Genomic DNA, 12,199 nt, shown 5'->3' on the forward strand with positions numbered 1-12,199 from the left:
CTTGTTTTGAGATTGCTTAGAAGCAAAAAATGCAACCAAGCTATAAATATATCTCCAAATACCAATATATCAGAAACATATGCAGGGTGACATGATAACATAACATAAGGCACAATTTAATGCTTATCTCTAGAAGTAGAAAAATAAACTAATTTCCGTCCCAAGTACTACATCTATAATTTGTATAAAGAATATAACTAAAAATCCCAATTATTTATCTAAAACTTCAGTCATGTGACATACCTGGCCTTTGTTGTTCTGTTCTGTAGTGTAGGAGGGTTTGGTTTGTAGTACCCATATTGCTTCATGATGAGATGATGGTTGACCATTGGTTGCCACAAATGTCCATCATCGAGTTCTCACAGGATCCGTAAGCCTTCCAGTGCCATGTCATAAAGAGAGGTGGACACAAAAATGGTTGGCTAAGCAGTGGAGAGCAAAAATAGAAACGTATGATTCTCAGCCACCGTTACCAGAATTGGTCTGTTCAGTTGGAACTGGGTGTTGTTTTTTACCCTGATATGTGATTTACAAAGCTCAGACTGAATGCAGCACAAAATAAATTAAAGAAACCTAAGCACAATCCCTATCAGGGAGTGTATTGCACTAATGTCCAAAAAAAGTGGCTTTTTGAAGTCAAGTGACAGGTGACACAACGCGTTGGGAGGAGCTGGTGACGTCACGCCGTAAACTGGAAGGGTATGGTAGGCCATTTTGTTGGAGGCTTTCTTCACTGTAATTCTTGCTAACTGCTGTGCACCAGAATATGTTCGCATTTTAAGGTAAGTACTGTATATGGAATTTTAAATAAAAAATACTGCACTTTATACGGTGAGCACTATATATCCTTCTTTTTTTGAGTTTCAAATTAATATTGGCCAAAGGATTGCAGGGAATGGAGACAGATTGAGGAACATTTGGGTGAGTGAGGAGTAATAGCCGTGGCTTATGTGACCCCCACTTAAAGGGGAAAGCGCATATGACCTGATATTTGTTAGGTCAGAATATAAGGTGAGAGCCAGTGTTGTTGATAAAAGGATACACACAAGTAGAGAAATTGAAGCTCTAAATAATTATTCTCACAGTGGAAGTTCTGAAGAACGTTTGGCATTATCATGTAGAGTTTCTGGCATTTTTTGGGAGATTATATTATCATAAACATTCACGCTTCGAAATTATGTTTTATGTGGATATATTGACATATTGCTTAATTGACTATTGTTTAAAGTAGTTGTAAAGCCTCAAGGTATGCATTAAGGTGAAAAACATTCTATGCTGCAGCTCCCCCTAGACCCCCCCCTTTTTTCTTACATGAGCCTATCCAATCCGTGATGTGCATGTGCGCAGTGGCTCCAGCCGCTGTCTCCCTCCTCATTTGACAGAATAATAGCAGCAGAAGCCATTGGCTACCACTGCTGTCAATTAAATCCAGTGACACTGGAGCAGGGGCCAGGTCCCGCTAGTTATACGGCGGCAGGTCAACTCTGTTACGCGAAACGACGTACCTGTACGTCGCTTTGTGTAGCAGATAGTGGGGGTGCGCACGTGCCATCAGATATCTGGCTAGATGGGGGGCCAATAAGCGGGTTTGCCGGGCACCCGCATTCGCTCCCCATGGAGACAGAACGACGGTCTGCCTATGTAAACATGGCATAGCGCTGTTCTGTCAGTGATGAACACAGGGATCCTGTGTTCCTCCTATTTAGGAACACAGATCTCTGTGTTCATCCATTAATTACAACGCTCACACAGTTAGAAAGCATCCCCTAGGCACACATTTAACCCTTTGATTGCCCCTGGTGTTAACCCCTTCCCTGCCAGTGTCATTAGTACAGTAACAGTGCATATTTTTATCACTGATTACTGTAGTAATGTCACTGATCCCCCCCAAAAGTGTCAAAAGTGTCAGTTAAGTTTTCAATCTGTCCGCCACAATGTCAAAGACCCGCTAAAAATCGCTGATCACCGCAATTTCTAGAGAAAAAAAAATAAGTAAATAAAAATGACATAAATCTATCCCCTAGTTTGTAGATGCGATAACTTTTGCGCAAACCAATCAATACACACTTGGGATTTTTTTTTACCAAAAATATGTGGCAGAATACATATTGGCCTAAATTGATGAAAAAATTAGATTTTTTTTCATTATTTTTTTTATTGGGATTGTTTTATAGCAGAAAGAAAGTAAGTATATATATATTTTTTTTTTTCAGAATTGTTGCTCTTTTTTTGTTTTTTAGCAAAAAAAAATGCAGAGGTGATCAAATACCACCAAAAGAAAGGTCTATTTGTGGGATAAAAATGACATTCATTTTATTTGGGAACAGCGTTGCATGACCACGCAATTGTCAGTTAAAGTAACACAGTGCCGTATCGCAAAAAATTGCCTGGTCATTAAGGAGCTAAAACCTTCCGTTCCGTAAGTGGATGGAGATCAAAATTGTCTTTTTCACAGGATATAATTTAGAATTTATTTTTTGTTTTTGCTAAGTACTGCCCGGCATTGATTTAACATATTTATTCACTGAAAGCAGCACAAAGTGTTTTTTCTGTGTTTTCTTATTTTTTTTGTAGAGTAAGTTGCAATATAGACAGTGGATTGTAGCTAATGAGCCAGGAGAAGTTGTTTATGGGGTTACTATAGCAGTAAAAAGAAAATTAAAATAATGCCTCAAAAGTCCCGAGGCCCCAGTGTTTTGAGAGAGGACTCAGTATTTCTTCAAGCCATTGTGTTCATCACTTCATGCTGCTATATCCTGCAGGATGTAAGCTGCCAATTTGAAGTGACTAGCAGCATCAACCTCCACATTCTTGTTTAAGTGTTACTTTGCACAAAGTGCTTTCGATGTCTACATTCGCCCAATGAAGCCCCATGGCATTCAAAGGTTTATTTTTATTCATTAGAGGCACTTATATAGGGCTGTCAATTTACGCAGAGCTTTACATATATGTTGTACATTCACATCAGTCCGTGCACTCAAGGAGCTTACAATCTAAGGTCCCTAACTCAAATTCATACATACACGTACTAGTGTCTATTTAGAGAGGAGCAAATTAACCTACCAGCTTTGGAGTGTGGGAAACCGGAGTACCTGAAGGAAACCCACATAGGCACAGGGAAAACATGAAAATTCCATGTAGGTAGTGCCATTGTTGGGATTTGAACCATCTAAAGAAATGTCCAGAACTCGGAACTGAGTAGCTGTGCCAAGGGCAATGGCATTCATATGTTATGGCACTTGAAGAGTGTCACACTTGAGTCTCTTGACCATATGTGTTGTATGCTGAAGACATTGTCATATATTAGGGCCAATTTAGTCAGAAACCAATTAACCTACCAGCACATCTTTGGAGTGTGGGAAACTGAAGTACTCAGAGGAAACTCACGCAGGCACAGGGAGAACATGCAAAATCAAGGGATTCAAACCATCTAAAGAAATGTCCATAACCTGGAACTGAGTAGCTGTGCCAAGGGCAATGGCATTCATATGTTATGGCACTTGAAGAGTGGCATACTTGAATCTCTTAACTAGGGATGATCGAACTTTTCAAAAGTTCGGTTCGACCAGAACACCCAAACTTCCCAAAAGTTCGGCCCAGGTATCAGAACCCCATTGAAATCAATGGGACCCGAACTTCGGTAATCAAAAAACACAATTTTGAAGCCCTAAAACCCAATAAATGCCCCTAAAAAGTGCCTAGGGTTCTGGGTCATGCCCCAGGGACTATTAATCACACAAAAAAAGTTCTTAAAAATTGTCATTTTTGATAGAGAGACAATTATTGAAAAAATTATTGAAAAAAAAATGAGATTTTTTGATTTTGACTTTGGATTTAGTGTCTGGGGGGTCTTTAGCATGTCCAGAACCAGAAAAAAAAGAGATTGTTTGTATTAGGTCACTTATAGAACAGGGATATGGCTCCGCTATTTTCACACCTTGCCGGTTTTGTAGCAAGCATTTTTTTGGGCATTTTTTGGGGGTCTTTGGAGGCAGGCAAAACATCTGAACTTCTGTATAGGGGTATATATACACACACACTTATATGTATTTTACACATACACATATATAGGTGTGATAGGAGCGGAGACATATTGGTGTTAATTATTTAATTAGCGCAAGTATAGTGTTCTGCTATTTTCACACCTATATGTGTGTAGGTGTATATATACATACATGTGTGTGTATATACACTGCCTTGCAAAAGTATTCGACCCCCTTGAACTTTCCGACCTTTTGCCACATTTCAGGCTTCAAACATAAAGATATAAAACTGTAATTTTTTGTGAAGAATCAACAAGTGGGACACAATCATGGAGTGGAATGAAATTTATTGGATATTTCAAACTTTTTTAACAAATAAAAAACTGAAAAATTAGGCGTGCAAAATTATTCAGCCCCCTTAAGTTAATACTTTGCTGCGCCACCTTTTGCTGCGATTACAGTTGTAGGTTGCTTGGGGTATGTCTCTATCAGTTTTGCACATCGAGAGACTGAAATTTTTGCCCATTCCTCCTTGCAAAACAGCTCGAGCTCAGTGAGGTTGGATGGAGAGCGTTTGTGAACAGCAGTTTTCAGTTCTTTCCACAGATTCTCGATTGGATTCAGGTCTGGACTTTGACTTGGCCATTTTTACACCTGGATATGTTTATTTGTGAACCATTCCATGGTAGCTTTTGCTTTATGTTTTGGATCATTGTCTTGTTGGAAGACAAATCTCCGTCCCAGTCTCAGGTCTTTTGCAGACTCCATCAGGTTATTCTTCCAGAATGGTCCTGTATTTGGCTCCATCCATCTTCCCATCAATTTTAACCATCTTCCCTGTCCCTGCTGAAGAAAAGCAGGCCCAAACCATGATGCTGCCACCACCATGTTTGAAACTGGGGATGGTGTGTTCAGGGTGATGAGCTGTGTTGCTTTTACGCCATACATAACGTTTTGCATTGTTGCCAAAAAGTTCGATTTTGGTTTGATCTGACCAGAGCACCTTCTTCCACATGTTTGGTGTGTCTCCCAGGTGGCTTGTGGCAAACTTTAAACGACACTTTTTCTGAATATCTTTAAGAAATGGCTTTCTTCTTGCCACTCTTCCATAAAGGCCAGATTTGTGCAGTATACGATTGTTGTCCTATGGACAGAGTCTCCCACCTCAGCTGTAGATCTCTGCAGTTCATCCAGAGTGATCATGGGCCTTTTGGCTGCATCTCTGATCAGTCTTCTCCTTGTATGAGCTGAAAGTTTAGAGGGACGGCCAGGTCTTCGTAGATTTGCAGTGGTCTGATACGCCTTCCATTTCAATATTATCGCTTGCACAGTGCTCCTTGTGATGTTTTTAAGCTTGGGAAAACTTTTTGTATCCAAATAGAAACATAGAAACATAGAATGTGTCTGCAGATAAGAACCATTTGGCCCATCTAGTCTGCCCAAACTTCTCCACAACAGTATCTCGGACCTGCCTGGTGTGTTCCTTGTTCTTCATGATGCTCTCTGCGCTTTAAACGGACCTCTGAGACTATCACAGTGCAGGTGCATTTATACGGAGACTTGATTACACACAGGTGGATTCTATTTATCATTATTAGTCATTTAGGTAGACATTGGATCATTCAGAGATCCTCACTGAACTTCTGCTGCACTGAAAGTAAAGGGGCTGAATAATTTTGCACGCCCAATTCTTCAGTTTTTTATTTGTTTACAAAGTTTGAAATATCCAATAAATTTCATTCCACTTCATGATTGTGTCCCACTTGTTGTTCACAAAAATTTACAGTTTTATATCTTTCTGTTTGAAGCCTGAAATGTGGCGAAAGGTCGAAAAGTTCAAGGGGCCGAATACTTTCGCAAAGCACTGTATACCCCTATACAGAAGTTCAGATGTCATGCCTGCCTCCAAAGACCCCAAAAAAATGCTTCCACTCTCTTCCATGTCCCTGTATTACAATGCTAGGAATTTGGCGGGGGCTATCGTATATACTGGGGGGCGTATTCACTAATGATTGGCCTCTGGACCCCCTAGTCACTCCAATCACATTCCTAGCATTCTCCTGCCCCCTCAATTGGCTTTTACTGATGGTTCTGGTCCAATCACTGGCTTTTAAAGCCCATTTCCTGTACCATTGCATTTTGGTCGGTTCTGGTTGCCGAATTCCAAACTTTTTCAGCAAAAAGTTCGGAATTCGGCCGAACCTCGAACAGCCAATGTTCGGGTCGAACCGATGGTCGACCCGAACCGTTCGATCATCCCTACTCTTAACCATATGTGTTGTATGCTGAAGACATTGTCAGAAGCTGCAGTATAGAAACAAATGAAAAAATTAGATAGGCTGCCAGAGAGGTGAGTATATTTTCTGTTAGCATGTATCTTATATACATAACAGCATCACTGGCCCTGTAAAGTACATGTGTCCTTTCCGAATTGTTGATACCAGAAGGAGATATGAGGTTAGGTAAGATGTTTGACCCACGTCTCCCCTAGAAGGCACCACCTGAGATACATTTATTACTTACATAACAGCATCACTGGCCCTGTAAAGTACATGTGTCCTTTCCAAACTGTTTATACCAGAAGGAGATATAAGGTTAGGTAAGATGTTTGACCCATGTCTCCCCTAGAAGGCACCACCTGAGACACATTTATTACTATTCCTCATAGGAAATAGACCTCTGACTTTTTAAGGGATTTCATAATCCCAACTCAAATTTCGGAGGTTTGGAACTCATTAACACTCCGCAATTCTTTGCAGAGTTATTGTTGAACCCTCAAAAGATTTGGAGAGCGTTTCTTCAAGCCATTACGTTCATCACTTTAAGAAAACTTGATCATGCTGCTATATCCTGCAGGATGTAAGCTGCCAATTTGAAATGACTAGCAGCATAAACCCCCGCATTCTTGTTTAGGTGTTACTTTGCACAAAGTGCTTTAGATGTCTACATTTGCCCAATGAAGCCCCATGGCAATTGAAGGTTTATTTATTATATTGCGCCGTCAATATATGCAACACTTTACATATATATTATACATTCACATCAGTCTCTGCCCTCAAGAAACTTAAAATCTAAGGTCCTAACTCACATTTATACATACACATATTAGAGGAAATTTAGTCAGAAGCCAATTAACCTACCAGCATTTTTTCGGAGTGTGGGAAACTGGAGTACTCGGAGGAAACTCACGCAGGCACAGGGAGAACATGCAAACTCCAGGCAGGTAGTGCTGTGTTTGCGATTCAAACCATCTAAAGAAATGTCCATATCCTGGAACTGAGTAGCTGTGCCAAGGGCAATGGCATTCAGATATTATGGCACTTGAAAAGTGGTACACTTGAGTCTCTTAACCATACAGTGCCTTGAGAAAGTATTCGGCCCCCTTGAACTTTGCGACCTTTTGCCACATTTCAGGCTTCAAACATAAAGATATAAAACTGTAATTTTTTGTGAAGAATCAGCAACAAGTGGGACACAATCATGAAGTGGAATTAAATTTATTGGATATTTCAAACTTTTTTAACAAATAAAAAACTGAAAAATTGGGCGTGCAAAATTATTCAGCCCCCTTAAGGTAATACTTTGTAGCGCCACCTTTTGCTGCGATTACAGCTGTAAGTCGCTTGGGGTATGTCTCTATCAGTCTTTCACATCGAGAGACTGTTATTTTTGCCCATTCCTCCTTGCAAAACAGCTCGAGCTCAGTGAGGGTCGATGGAGAGCGTTTGTGAACAGCAGTTTTCAGTTTTGTCCACAGATTCTTGATTGGATTCAGGTCTGGACTTTGACTTGGCCATTCTAACACCTGGATATGTTTATTTGTGAACCATTCCATTGTAGATTTTGCTTTATGTTTTGGATCATTGTCTTGTTGGAGGACAAATCTCCGTCCCAGTCTCAGGTCTTTTGCAGTCTCCATCAGGTTTTCTTCCAGAATGGTCCTGTATTTGGCTCCATCCATCTTCCCATCAATTTTAACCATCTTCCCTGTCCCTGCTGAAGAAAAGCAGGCCCAAACCATGATGCTGTCACCACCATGTTTGACAGTGGGGATGGTGTGTTCAGGGTGATGAGCTGTGTTGCTTTTACGCCAAACATAACGTTTTGCATTGTTGCCAAAAAGTTCGATTTTGGTTTGATCTGACCAGAGCACCTTCTTCCACATGTTTGGTGTGTCTCCCAGGTGGCTTATGGCAAACATTAAACGACACTTTTTTATGGATATCTTTAAGAAATGGCTTTCTTCTTGCCACTCTTCCATAAAGGCCAGATTTGTGCAGTATACATAGTTACATAGTTACATAGTAGGTGAGGTTGAATAAAGACAATAGTCCATCCAGTTCAACCTGTGTAGGTGTGTGTGGCTGTAATCATCTAACATAGCCCTTAATGTCCTGATCCTTGAGATGTAAGTCTAAGAGTCTTTTGAAAGCCACCATACTACCCGCAGAAACCACCTCTTGTGGTAGACAATTCCACAATCTTGTAGCCCTAACAGTAAAGAACCCTCCTCGTTGCCTGAGGTTAAAACGCTTCTCCTCTAATCGCATTGTATGTCCTCGAGTCCTCATGCAATTCCTTCGAATGAAGTGCTTTTTTTCTAAGCTGAGATCCCCATTAAGATATTTATAAATTGCTATCATGTCCCCTCTCAGACGTCTCTTCTCCAGGGAAAATAAATCGAGCGATTGCAGCCGCTCTTCATAGTTAAGGTCCTCCAACCCCCTAATCAGTTTAGTTGCCCTTCTCTGGACTCTCTCCAGCTCCAACACATCCCTCCTGAGGACTGGCGACCAGAACTGGACAGAATACTCCAGTTCTGGTACGTATATATATAATATACGACTGATTGTTGTCCCAGAGTCTCCCACCTCAGCTGTAGATCTTTGCAGTTCATCCAGAGTGATCATGGGCCTCTTGGCTGCATCTCTGATCAGTCTTCTCCTTGTATGAGCTGAAAGTTTAGAGGGACGGCCAGGTCTTCGTAGATTTGCAGTGGTCTGATACTCCTTCCATTTCAATATTATCGCTTGCACAGTGCTCCTTGGGATGTTTAAAGCTTGGGAAATCTTTTTGTATCCAAATCCAGCTTTAAACTTCTCCACAACAGTATCTCGGACCTACCTGGTGTGTTCCTTGTTCTTCATGATGCTCTCTGCGCTTTAAACGGACCTCTGAGACTATCACAGTGCAGGTGCATTTATACAGAGACTTGATTACACACAGGTGGATTCTATTTATCATCATTAGTCATTTAGGTAAACTTTGGATCATTCAGAGATCCTCACTGAACTTCTGGAGAGAGTTTGCTGCACTGAAAGTAAAGGGGCTGAATAATTTTGCACGCCCAATTTTTCAGTTTTTTATTTGTTAACAAAGATTGAAATATCCAATAAATTTCGTTCCACTTCATGATTGTGCCCCACTTGTTGTTAATTCTTCACAAAAAATTACAGTTTTATATCTTTATGTGGCAAAAGGTCGCAAAGTTAAAGGGGGCCAATTACTTTCGCAAGGCACTGTATGTGCTGTATGCTGAAGACTTTGTCAGAAGCTGCAGTATAGGAACGAAAGAAAAAAAAAAAACTAAACACAAGGCTGCAGGAGAGGTACAATAAGTGTATTTTCTGCAAGAACGTATCTTACATACATACGTAACAGCATCACTGACCCTGTAAAGTACATGTGTCCTTTCTGAATAGTTTATACCAGAATGAGATATGAGGCTAGGGTAGAACTTTGACCTATGTCTCCCCTAGAAGGCACCACCTGAGATACATGTATTACTTTTCCTCATAGGAAATAGACCTCTGACTTTTTAAAGGATTCCATAATATCCCAACTCAAATTTCTGAGGTTTGGAACTTCGCAATTCTTTGCAGAGTTATTGTTAAACCCTCAAAAGGTTCGGATAAATTCCAAGTATGAGCTGGTATATTTACTAGACAGCCTAGTTGACAAAGTTGAAATACACATTAGGTGGTTAGTATATATCCCATCTTGGATGTCCGAGTGTTATTACTCTCAACTGCAGATCAATGAGCCTCAAAACGTTCTATGTCACCGTAACGATGGAGATCAGACATTCTGATTTGAAGTTTCCTTTGTTGGCTGGGTTGATGGCTGTGAAGTTGATGAAGTTGGAGGATCACCATAGCAGAGAAGTAGCCAGCATTTTTAGAACATTGTTGGCCTATGGTTTCTCTCATGAGCAATCTCATCATCTCTCAGGTTGCTGACCATGGCTTTACAATATAAACATCCCTTGTAATATAAATAAGCAGGAAAGTTCCTCTTTATTGAGAGATCTGGGGTCAAAAAGACCACAGATCGCTCATTTACGTTGAAAAGCAAAAAAAAAGTTGCATTTTGCCTTTAAGGGAAAACAATCCCTTGTTTATGCTCGAGAGGCCGAAGTGATGTCAGGCCTCATAGGACAGTCAGAGGAGAATGAAAACACCTTCTACAAGCTTTAACCAGACAGTGATAGAAGCCACAAGACTGCTATATACTGCTGATGAGAAAAGGTATTTAGCAGTTTATATTTACTAAAACTATTGCATGTCCATGTTCTGTGTTCTGTGGGAGACCAGATATAGTGAATGTCGGCTCCTGGGTTTGGTAACGATTTAAGAGGTTAATCCTGTGCATTTTGTAAAAAGGCTGATGATCCTGTCTTCTCGGATCATTCCCTTCCTTTACTGTCCCCAATTCATCTCTTGACAGTACCGAGCCTTGGAGGCACTCTACACATGCTCAGTTTGGTGTGTATTTTTTATTTTTTTTTGGGGGAGGAGAGTGCATGTGATCAGCACAGGGCCACTCAGCACAGTCCAGACAGAGGGTCAGGGGTCCTGCAGCCTCATGGGACAGTCAGGGGAGAATGAAAACTTTTCCTACAAGCTTTAATCAGTGCTCGGCCAGACACTGATAGCAGTCACAAGACACAATTAACATTTTATGAACTAAATCACATTAAAAACAATATCAAACTTGAATAAAACCAAAATTGCTGGATTGTTGTACACTTCAGCCTGTAGAAAGAGTCCTCATGCGTCATCATGCGCCAACGCGTTTCGCCATATTGCTTCTTCAGGGCTTATGAGGGATACACAGCATATATCCAGAGGTCCAGGGGTCCTGCAGCCTCATGGGACAGTCAGAGGAGAATGACAACTCTTCCTAAAAGCTTTAACCAGTGTTTGGCCGGACACTGATAGAAGTCACAAGACTGCTATATACTGCTGATGAGAAAAGGTATTTAGCAGTTTATATTTACTAAAACAATTGCATTTCCATGTTCAATATATTTTGTGACATTTATTGGCCATCACCTGTGTTGTATAAAGAAAAGGAAGAAAAATGGGAGGGGGATCACCCCAATGTCGGATTGTACAGGCCAGAAACCAGGAGTTTAACTTAGATAAAATTAAAATTTTATTAACAAAATCACATTAAAAACAATATTAAACTTGAATAAAACCAAAATTGCTGGATTGTTGTACACTTCAGCCAAATGAGATAGAATGCTGTAGAAAGAGTCCTCATGCGCCAACACGTTTCGCCATATTGCTTCATCAGGGCTTATGAGGAATACACAGCATATATCTAGAGGGTCAGGGGTTCTGCAGCCTCATGGGACAGTCAGAGGAGAATGACAACTCTTCCTACAAGCTTTCACCAGTGCTCAGCCAGACACTGATAGAAGTCACTAAATACTGCTGATGAGAAAAGGTATTTAGCAGTTTATATTTACTAAATATAGTAAAGCTTTTTACTATTGCATTTCCATGTTCTGTGTACTGTGGGAGACCAGATATATTGAATGCAGGTTCTGGGTTTGTAACACTTTAACCACCTCAGCCACTCTACAGTAGAGCTTAGACTGCGAGAGGTAGGAGAGAACTAGAAGCCAGTCAGGTGCTAACATAAAATATGCCAATACAAGGAGATTGCTGAGGGTTGAGCTCATCTGTCTACAACTTCTCCTTCCTTGTCAAGTCACAGGCCAGGGATAGGGAGTAGACCAGGTTGTATTTCATAAAAGAAAAGAGAAAAGTCAGGTCACCAGTTTGGTCATATTGTCTGTCTGGCAGGGTTGTGTAAATCACAAGGCTGGCTGACCAGAACTGAAAATCCTTTGGTAGATAAAGCAGCTCCAATGGTGTATTTACCTTTCCCGGAGTTCATCTTGGAAAGCGTCTCATTCTCTGCCT

The sequence above is a fragment of the Pelophylax lessonae genome (genome assembly GCF_965119305.1).
Source record: "Pelophylax lessonae genome assembly, chromosome: 11".
NCBI classification, from domain to species: Eukaryota; Metazoa; Chordata; class Amphibia; order Anura; family Ranidae; genus Pelophylax; species Pelophylax lessonae.